At 34.1% G+C, this 11567-nt stretch overlaps 1 long non-coding RNA gene across 1 annotated transcript in view; it reads right to left on the reverse strand.

Annotated features, from left to right (window-relative positions):
• Positions 1-1060: 1060 nt before the first annotated feature.
• LOC108550341 (uncharacterized) overlaps positions 1061-11567 on the reverse strand; it is a 78670-nt gene continuing 68163 nt past the window's right edge. The window contains exon 3 of the long non-coding RNA XR_001890412.1: positions 1061-1115. This is a non-coding gene — a long non-coding RNA (uncharacterized LOC108550341). The remainder of the gene's footprint in view (positions 1116-11567) is intronic.

Raw genomic sequence — 11567 nt, forward strand, 5'->3', positions numbered from 1 at the left:
GCTTCAAGAAACTGAATAAAATACCCACCCCTAACAACAAAATTATTCTACTTTCCCCAATATTATATCAAAAATATATTTCTACAAACATCAAAATAAATATATATACAATTTGAGACAAAATTATTTTTCTGAAATCAATATTGGGCTTCAAAAAACCGAATAAAATACCCACCCCTAACAACAAAATTATTCTACTTTCTCTAATGCTATATCAAAAATATATTTCTACAAACATGAAACTAAATATATATACAATTTGAGACGAAATTATTTTTCTCAACCCAACGCTGTGCTTCAAAGAAAAGACAAATAAAATATCCACCCCTAATAATAAAATTATTCTATTTTTCCCAATATTATGTCAGAAATATATTTCTACAAATATCAAGATAAATATATATACAATTAGATACAAAATTATTTTTCTCAACCCAAAATTGTGTTTCAAAAAACCAAATAAAATACCCACCCCTTGCACCAAAATCATTTTCCCATTTCCAACACTGTACTAAAGATATATTCTACAAAAATTGGTAACAGGAACCCCACCCTTTGACCAAAATTATTGTTCCCAATTTATCAAAAGACCATCTAAAAGATCCAGTCTTCGAAAAAATATATTCTCTCCCACCTAATATCGTTAATTATTCAATATTTCGCACAGGATGTACGCGAATGACAAATCCACCCCTTCGCGTTCACCTTTTGGACGTCTCCAAAAATCTCTGCTCTCCTCTCGCCACTTTGGAATACCGTTACGAGTGGAAAGCAGCGAATGGAAGACGATGGAAGAGAAAAAGGCCGTGATTGCACGACGTGCAACGGATCGAGGGGGGTCCAGGGACGATCTATCTCGACACGGGGTGAAACGCGCTTTAATCCGGCGCGCAGTGCGTCGCAAGATGGACGGTCCACAGTTATTGACGACTAAACGGTGAAATAAACGATTCTTACGGCCGCGTAAAATATTCCCGATTAACGGGCGAGTCCAGCAGCCGAGGTTTCGAAAGCGGCGTTCCAATTTCTGGGGGAAATTACTAGGGGAAAAAGCGACTTACCGGGAATCAACGGGACGATTCGTTTTCTTCTATCCTTCCGCCGGGGAGAAAAAACTGAAACAGAAAGAGAAAAAAGGGATGAGGTGAGACAGCTGAGATCGATTTCGTGGCTTATTTTCGGCCGGATAAAATTGGCTTGTCCCGGTTAATAATTGCTGCAATTGGTGATTTGTTAATTGTTGATTGTGATAAATATACCATACCTTTAATTAATAAATAATAAATAATGAATAGATAATACTATGTCCTTTTATTATTATTAGTAGTAGTAGTAGTAGTAGAAGTAGTATTACTATTATTGTTATTATTATTATTACTATTATTATTATTACGGGCTTTTTGTCACCTTAAATGAATTTAAAAAAAAATATTCGACACAGATTTTTATCAGCTACCAGATATTTCGGAATTTCATTAATTTTTAGGCAAGATATTAAATTAATTTGATATATATCAAATCGACGTTACTTAAACGATATAAGGGACAAAATAATTCGAAATAGGGACAAAAAGCTCCGCAGAAAATCGGGACCAAATAATTCGTGGACAATTGTGATTCGAAATGAGTTAAAAAATTCTAATCACGTTTTAAATTACAAAATTTAAGATCGAGCCATAAGATCGATGGTAATTTAATTGATTGACCAAATTAAATTAGATTCAGGTTATCTGATGTACACAAAATTGACTACCTGTATACTGAAGCAATATATTTGTTGTTAAAAACAAAAATCGTCAGGAAAATTAATAACAAATAAAATAATAACAAATCAATACTCGAAATTTATTTAGAAACTGCATATTTGAGAACGAAATCAACTACCACCCAGAAAACCAAAGTGACAATATTCTATTAAATATTAATCCAGTTATATCTATTCAATTTATAAAACAAAAAATAAAATGCTACTAAAAATTCAAAGGAAAATTAATAATTTTCGAATTACTGCCAATAAATATAAAATTAAAGATAAAATAATACTAAAAATTCAAATCAAAATTAATAATTTTCGAATTACTGGCAATAAATATAAAATTAAAAATAAAATACTACTAAAAGTTCATACCAAAATTAATAATTTTCGAATTACTGCCAAAAACAACACATTACAAGATACTACTTTGACTATCAATAAAATAGCTTGAAAAATTTCAATCACGTTAATTAAAAAAATTAGTTCTTTAAAAGGGGATAGATAATATGGAAATAATTAATAATAAACGATTTCAAAATTCATTCGGAAGCCAAAATTTGAGCGTGACACGGTCACTTGACACAACAAGCTTGGGAAGAAACGAAGCGCGGAAAATTATTAATTAAAACATAGAGAATTCCGCAGGTCCGATGAAGACGAATGGCATTAATCGCTTTGTGAAACCCGCGAGCGCTCGCGAGTGCGCAAACACGCGTATTATGTATTGACATTCGGGTGAGCTCGCATGCGATCCGACAGACGGAAATTCTGTACGGACTACGAAGTTGGTGTAATTAATTAGCGGAGCAATTACGAGGCGTAATGAAGCCGCGCGAACGAATCGGAAGCAAGCGAGACGCGACCAACAATCGCGATATTCCGCTGTTAACGAAGATCGTTGTTTTCCACGGAGAATACCGCTTTTCCCATCGCGATCTCGTCGCTGACCAATTTTTTCGAAGCTCCAGCCTCGGCTTTGGAAGCATGAATTTTTAACGCGTTGCAATTTTTGTGCATCAGAGGTAATAATACGGAATCGTTATTATTTCTAGATTATTTTTAGTTTATTTATTCACTGCGAGTTTTTGTTATGGAGATGTCAATATGGGATCACTTTTCTTATGGCGATTTTTTATTCATTTATTTCTTTATTTATTTATTTATTTATTGCAATTTTTGTGTGAGAATAAGGAAATGTATTAATACGGAATCATATTTTTATTCTATTTATTTATTGCAATTTTTGATAGAGAAGATGTTAATATGGGACCACTTTTCTTATGGTGATTTTTAATTTATTTATTTATTGCAAGTTTTGTGTAAGAGGTGTGTTAATATGGAACCATATTTTTATTCTATTCATTTATTTTTAATTTTATAATAGAGATGTTAATATGGGACCATTTTCCAAGTCGTGATTTTTAATTTATTTATTTACTGCAATTTTTGTGTGAGAATACGGAAATGTATTGACACGGAATCATATTTTTATTCTATTTATTTATTGTCAGTTTTCAGTGAAGGAGATGTTAATATGAGACCACTTTTCTGTGGTGATTTTTAATTAATTTATTTATTGCAAGTTTTGTGTAAGAGGTATGTTAATATGGAACCATATTTTTATTCTATTTATTTATTGTAATTTTTTAGCAGAAAAGATGTTAATGTGAAACTACATTTTGTTTTAAATCGATTGCTATTTTATTTATTTTTCTTTTTAATTTTATTTATTAAACTAGTGAAATGAGAAAAGTTAAATAGGATTTTAAATTGGTCCTCGTCCATTTTCTTTTTTACATCTAAAAATTCGAAATAAAATTAGAAGAGATTTATACGATGGAATTTATCGTCATTTTCAGAAATCAATAATGATAGTGTAACTAATTATGTTTCTTTTAATTTATATTTACACAACAATGTTCCTTTTTATTTTATTTTGTTGTATAAACTGTTAATATTTAAATTTTTATAAAAAATAAACTCCAAAGTCGAAACTACATCTCCAAATTACACTACAATTTCATTTTAGCATCAATCGGTATTTAAACATAATTTAAGCATAATTTTACAATTTAACCACATCTTCCTATTATTTTCTGGGAAAATTCCAATGTTTTCCAGGAAAATTACAATGCTTTCCAAGAAAATTTTGATATTTTCCAAGAAAATTCCAATACTTCCGAAGAAAATTCCAATATTTTTCAGGAAAATTCCAATATTTCCTTTCCAAGAAAATTCCAATATTTTTCAGGAAACTTCCAATATTTCCCAAAATTTCAATATTTCCTTTTCAAGAAAATTCCAATATTTTCCTTCCTAATACAAAAGACACTATCGAACCCTCTGTAACCATTTTGCACCAGTCTAAACTTTCGTAATCTGAACAATGCACTCATTAAAACCTTCTTAATCACCAACTCGATACACGCTCTTCGATTCTCCTTTGTTTCCATTAACGTCCCTCTACGCCTCTTTAATTAAAATATATCTTTCCATAACGAGGAGAATGACTTAATCATTGATCGTTCAACGTAGTCAAAGAAACTTGCATAAAAGAGCACTTTGCCCAAATCCATCTTCAACGTTCGCAAAACGGTATTCGCGCAAGTTCATCAACGCCACGGGGAGCTAAGAAACGCGTGAAGTATGAGCGAACCCATCTACGGCTTAATTAGGAGCATTAATATGGATAAACTGTAGAATCCGAACGCGGTGGATTTGCATGCTGACCGGCAGTCGACGAAGACACCTTCGAATTTTCAGCCATTTTCCCTTCCTTTCCGGCAACATCCGGATTTGCTTTAAAATCTCAGATATCATGGTCCAGGAACCTGGGATTTCACGACGCGTAGATTGCACGATGAAAATATCTGAACGCAAAGGCATTGGGATTAGAACCGTCGAAATCCGTCGAAATGAACAAATAAACAACGAATTACTTGCATAGGACACGTTATACTAGTGTACCTGTATTAGAAATAGGATGATCGACTAAAATTGGGAATTTTGAAGACAAATGGATAGCATATGAGACACCTGGATGAGGATGAAACAGTAGCCTCTGACCAACAGAGAGACGTGACGATTTGTCAGGGGTCCCTGTGTATCTTTGCAAATTAACCCAGAACAATAGACCTATTGTCAGATGACATGCTTCCTCTGTCGGAATACAAAGCTTGCAAAAGATTAGAAACAGGAAAGCACGAAGACGTGGCAAATTAGCACATCTAAACACCAGAAAATCCTCATGAATCTTCGATTTTTGCAGAGTCATCGCGATAATGCATACCTCTGTTGCTAAGCTTCTTTGAATCTGTTGGCAGAATAGGGAGCACTGATTTTTGCTTTGATCCTCCTGAATTTGGTTTCCAATAATACTTTTAAGTTTCACTGCTGAAGTACAAAATAGAAAGACAAATTGAACGAACCTACTGCGACAGAAATGAAATTACGAAGCATGGAAGAGACCCAAAATAGGGTGTGACCAACAAACCTGTACCATGCGACTCCCAAAGATACTTCTATATTCCCACGAGTGGAATTAATAAATTATAGAAAAGATTTGGTATAAGTTCAGACTAGGTCAGACGAATATTAAACTGCACAGCGCAGAGGAGCCCTAAAATAGGGTTTAATCAGCACGAAGATACTACGAACCTATGCAAACTGACCTCTATATTTCCATAACTGGAATATAAATGATAGAAAAGATTACGAATAGTTTCAGACCAATTCTGACGAATATAAATCTACAAAGCATAGAGAAGCCCTAAAATAGGGTCTAGCCAGCACAAAGATAATATGAACCTCTACAAACCGACTTCTATATTTCCTAAATATAAATTATAGAAAAGATTGGGAATAAATTCAGACCAATTCTGACGAATATTAAGCTACAAAGCATAGAAAAGCCCCTAAATAGGGCCTAACCCTTTGAATACCACGTTGAAATCACATGTTTCGCCCAGGACGCCAGGGGGAAAAAAGAACGAGTGTACCTGGCACGAAAATTTTACAGAAAGTGTTATAAATTAAGTACGACAAATTGTTGGGACCAAAAATTTCTAAATCTGACCAAAAAGGTAACCACCTACTGTCCAGTTTGCATTAACAAGCCACATGTATGCTTAAAATCATTTAACACAGTGCACCGCTTTGTTTTATTTCCTTGATTGATTTTGTAATAAAAATTTTTAATTGTTCAATGGGGCACTTTCTACTTCAAAGTACTTTCTAATTCGTGGTTATATTCAAAATGCACTAAGTGTCAATTTTCATTCAATTTTTACAATTGTAAATAGTTCAAGCTCTCCGGTCACCAATAACCACCGTGGCCGGTCATATATAACCAACGTAGCAATGATCAAAGTGCTAACAAGAATAGTATAAACCTCTACAAACCGACTACCTATATTCCTATAACTGGAATATAAATTATAGAAAAGATTGGGAATAAATTCAGACCAGGTCTAGCGAATATTAAACTACAAAGCCTAGAAGAGACGCAAAATAGAGTCTAACCTCCATAAAGACGGGAAGAACCTCTACAAACTGACTCCCAAAGATACTTCGCCATTCCCGGATTTAGGATGCAACCTATAGAAATGATAAATAGATCCTGGCTACCACAAAGACTCGGCAAACCTCTGCAGACTGTCAATAATACCACTATCCCCAGCCCTACCTCTGTACCTCTACTATGAAGCAATAGAAGGTTGACAAAAGATCGATGATAGTTTCGCGGAGGCACGAAAACATGACAAATTGCGACATTCGCGACTGTCAATGATCCATTGTCGGAAGAAAATCGATCGGGCCGTATCTCTTGGCCGATCGATCCGCGCTGGCTCCCGTGCGGTTTCAGTCACATCCAAGCGGCGTCTAATTGCTCCTAAGGGAATCGGGTCGTCGCCGCAAACGCATCTAGGCCGCGATCTGCGTAGCCAATTAACTAAGTCGCTGAATTGCACCGTAAATACGTACAAATGGCCCGTCGCGATTGAACGTCAAACCAACGATGAATGTGCCGTAGGTATTTCTCTATTCCGTGGCTAGGCGGTTGCTAGCTGCAACGATTCTAATAATTGCCAGTGATTTCGCTAGTCATTGCAGCCCCGATACACGCTAATGGCGAAATCCGTTCGATTTAACTGGGAAATTGGGTACTTTGTGATTCCTTGGCATTTGGTCCTTCACGTTTGATTTGGAATCGGTGATTGGTCTCGCTTTTCCTCCATTTTGAGCTTGCTTCTCGTACATGGAGGGATATATATGTCAGAGTGAAGCGTTTAAAACGAAATAGTGCACATATAGTAGCAAGAAAGTCGATAGAATTAAAACATAATTCGAATATGTATGTGCAGAGTATCTGTAGTACGTCTATTGGAGTTACGTGCCACGGTGGCGCTAGTGAGTTAAGTGGGAAATCGTCTAAGGCTGTCGTGAGCGACTAAAAATGAATGAACTGTATATTTAATAAAATTATTAAATATAAATAAATTTTCCTAATATATTAACAGTTATAAAAGTAGTAATTTTCATTTTTTTTTATTTTATAAAAATGAAAATTACTACCTTCATTTTTAATTAAAATTATTAATACTTAATAATTATATAATAAATTTTTTATTTTATACATTAAATTATTATTATTTAATTGTGTATTATTGATTATATGAATACATATATGTCTATATATTTATGTTCCCATGGATTTATTAATAAATGAATAATTTAAAAGGAATAAAAATGTTCATTGTGCCTATACTTATTTCTTTGTGACTATTTCTTATTAATTAAAAAATTTATATGGATAATTATTGTGTCTATATTTATACTTTTGTACCTATATTTAATTATATATTAATAATTTCTCTTTCTTTTTATTTATTTATAGAGTTGCTTTTCGATTAATATTTTTGTGATTTCCTAATTCCACTCGTTGATAATAAATATATTATAAATACTGTACATGTGGGATACAATGACAACAGAGAAAACAGTGCTGAAATATTTTTCTTTCTTTCCTTTTCTCTCTTTTGAGAGTGTTTTAGAGTCAGTCCCATAGTTTCTTGAGAAATAGCGAGTGGCAGTCAGTTTTTGAGAGTTATTAGCACTTAGTTTTAGTTTAGAATATATCAGTTTCCTAATTCCACTCGTTGATAATAAATATATTATAAATACTGTACATGTGGGATACAGTGATAACAGAGAAAACAGCTTCTTGAGAAATAGCGAGTGGCAGTCAGCTTTTGAGAGTTATTAGCACTTAGTTTTAGTTTAGAATATATCATTTTTATATTTACATCACTGCTTATTCCGTTGCCTACCCAAAATCCCTAGATATATATCGTTGAACTATTTTCTAATTTTAATCATACAATCTTCAGATTTCCTTCTTACTGTATACTACATTGCTGTTTAAAATGCTTCATTTCCACGATTGTATATACTCTTTGGAAGCAATACGTGTGTTATGCCTGTGTCGTAAAACAACAGTACCCACTCGGAACGACATAGACTGCGATACGATCACTTGGATGACCCGATTCAACCCTCTCGCGACCTCCCGCGACCCACACCAAAGTCTCGAGACTATTCATCCTGGGATTCGCAAACAGTTCCGATCGCAACGTTTGGACCGAATGGAACCCGATGAAGGGTCACGACAGCTAGGATTCAGGAACGTTAAGACGATCAGAGCCACGGGAATCGCGATTGGTTCCGGCAGGGGTCGATATGACGTCCGTTTCGGATTTATCGGCTGCTCGCCGTCTGTCAAGGCGCCGCGATAACGACGAATCGACCAGCAGACCCGAGATAACAATACTCTCCAGGAGAAATTTCACGGGATCGCCTAATGATTCGCTGCACTTATCCGACCCGTTCCCCGACGTCTCGCGGACCCAAGTCGACGAATGCATCTTACTGGAACAAGGAAGGAGCCTCGAGGACCCACGGGATCGCGGCAATCGATCAAATTGCCTCGCTTCTGCCACTTTGCCTGATCGTCAGACGTCTGCTTCTTTCATCTGGTAAGTTTGTTCTCGAACCAGATGCTGCAAGCAGTGACTGGGATTTTTTAGACGACTCTTAGACGATTGGGATGGACGATAAATTGGTGTATCGAGTGAATGGGTATGGTGGTACTTGTGGTTGGTCATATGGGCATCTTGGAGTTTGGTTTTTAGGTGCATTCGAATGGGTAGAAGGTAAACTATTTATTAGGTTATTTACTATTTATGGGGGTTATTCGTGGAGTGTCTGGACGATTGAGATACTCTTTCTGATTGGATGTAATAAGCAGATATCAATATATTGGTTGGGAATGGAGGTGTCTCAAGGTATATTAATATAGAGATCTTAGAATTTAGGGTGTATTTGTATAGTTAGAAGGTGGATTATTTGTTTAGTGATTGTTTGGGAAATGCTTTGGATAATTGAAGTTCTTTTTGATTAGGTGTAAATATTAAATTAGATTAATTTGATTAAACAGAGACGTGAATTTTATGATCAGGTCTGAAGTTACTAATATTGGGGGTTTAGGATTTTTTATTATACTGAAATGGGTAGAAGGTAAACTATTTATTGAGTTATTTGGGGGTTGTTTATGGAGTGTCTGGACGATTGAGATATTTCTTCTGATTGGATGTCACAATTGAATATCCATATATTTATAATGATTGGGAATGGAGGTATTTCAAAGTGTGTTAACATAGAGATCTTAGGATTTGGGATTTCTGGTTTGGTTTGATTTTAACATGTATTTAGATAGGTAGAAGGTGGATGATTTGTTTAGGAAATGCTTGGATAATTGATGTATTCTTTTTGATTAGGTATAAATATTGAATTGAAGATTAATTTGATTCAATAGAAACTTGAATTTTATTATTGACTCTGAAGTTACGAATATTGGAAACTCATAATCTTTTGATGTATTTGAATGGGTAGAAGGCAGATAATTTTTGGCAGATAATTCGTTTGGACGATTGGGATATTCTTCCTGATAGGTGAGAATGTGAAATTAAATTAATTTCTAAAAGATAAGTAATAATAATAATAATAATAATGGTAATAATAATAAGATAAGTAAATTACAGAAATATAAGAGACATTTAATATAGGGAATAGAAATATAATTTAATATATTTAATATAGAAATATAAAAGATATATAAAAGATATTACAGAAATATAAAAAATATCAATTAAATAGAGGCACAAAGAGATTTCCCCCTCTACGAATATTTAAAATTTATTCCAACCGGTTGCACGAAACGGAATTATTGTAAAGTAAAAAGTGAGAATGTCAAGTTTGGAATATTAATTATCCACTTAAAGCACCCCGAGCTTTACAAGTTTAATACACGTATGTACATATATCACAACTAGTGTGCATATATTATAACCCTCGTGGCATAAAGAATTGCCAGTATTTCGACTCTACTTCGACCTTACAGCCACTCCAATTTGCAATTCGCTTTATATCCTTGCCGGGAAGGGCACTCGAAGCACAGTGGAACAGCGGAGGAAATCGGTATGCCTGAATTTTATGAAATCGTATAAATTCGCGAACCCGACTAAACTTTTAACTTCCATCGCTTAAGTACGCCATCATTTCCCATCTATTCCCACGGCCTTTCAATATCCCACTCCGATATTTTCATCAAGAGGAACAATCGCGAAGGAAACGCGCACGAATACGGAACAGAAAGAGCGTGTCAATCCATCACTCCACTTTTATAAGTAACTCTCCCATCGATTTCCCTATTTCCCTGGGTCGCGATTTTCCTACAAAAGACACGCTTCATCAGCTGATCGAAGAAATCGTTTCTATCCAACGATTGCACTCTAACAAATTATCAAACAGCCCGATTACTTTTTCCAACAAACGCCTTCATCCTTTGTTCCCTTTCATTTTATTTCTCCCCCTCCCTTTTCCCTTCTTCGTCGCAATTTTCCTACGATGTGACAGCAAAACAGTGTAAAAATTGAAATAAAAATTACGCGCAACGTGGATTATACGATATTATACGATAGTATAATAAAATTGCACGAAGGACATTTTTATAGCGTATGGGCACATTTCCTCGTATTTCGTAGCACTTTTAATACTCTTTGGAGCTTTAGGACCCCTTTCGCTTCGTTCCAATAGCGTTTATTTCTGAATGGAGGATATCTGAATGGCGGAAAATTCGAATGGTGGAGCTTCCAAATGGGGGAAAATTCAAAGAGCAGATCCATCTGGATAGAGGAGAATTTGGAGAACAAAATGTCGCGTTAAAATTTCAACGGAACGAAAACGTAAATGACGGACAATTCGAGTAATGAAACGTTCAAACGATAAAAGAGTCGTGTAACAAGATATTTAAGTAAAAAGGAAAATCTGGAAATACAACATCGGCACAAAGGAAAATTCAAATTCAAATTCAATTCATATCTGAGTAATAAGGAAGTTCGAATAATCACCTAACGAAAAATAAAAGAGAAGAATAATTTCTAACCCAAACAATTTTTATACAATAAATATAAGAAGAGAAAAATAAAAGAAAAATGATTTCTAACCCAAACAATTTTTATATAATAAATATAAGAAAAGAAAAATAAAAAAGATGATTGTAAATAAGAGAAAAATAATTTCTAACCCAAACAATTTTTATACAATAAATATAATATTGTAATACTAATTATTATAATACTATATTATACTATACAATAGTATAATAATATTACAATAATTATAAATAAAAAGAAAAATTATAAATAAAAGAGAAATAATTTCTAACCAAACAATTTTCATACAATAAATATAA

This window comes from Eufriesea mexicana, unplaced genomic scaffold (genome assembly GCF_001483705.2).
Source record: "Eufriesea mexicana isolate 0111107269 unplaced genomic scaffold, ASM148370v2 scaffold2646, whole genome shotgun sequence".
NCBI lineage: Eukaryota > Metazoa > Arthropoda > Insecta > Hymenoptera > Apidae > Eufriesea > Eufriesea mexicana.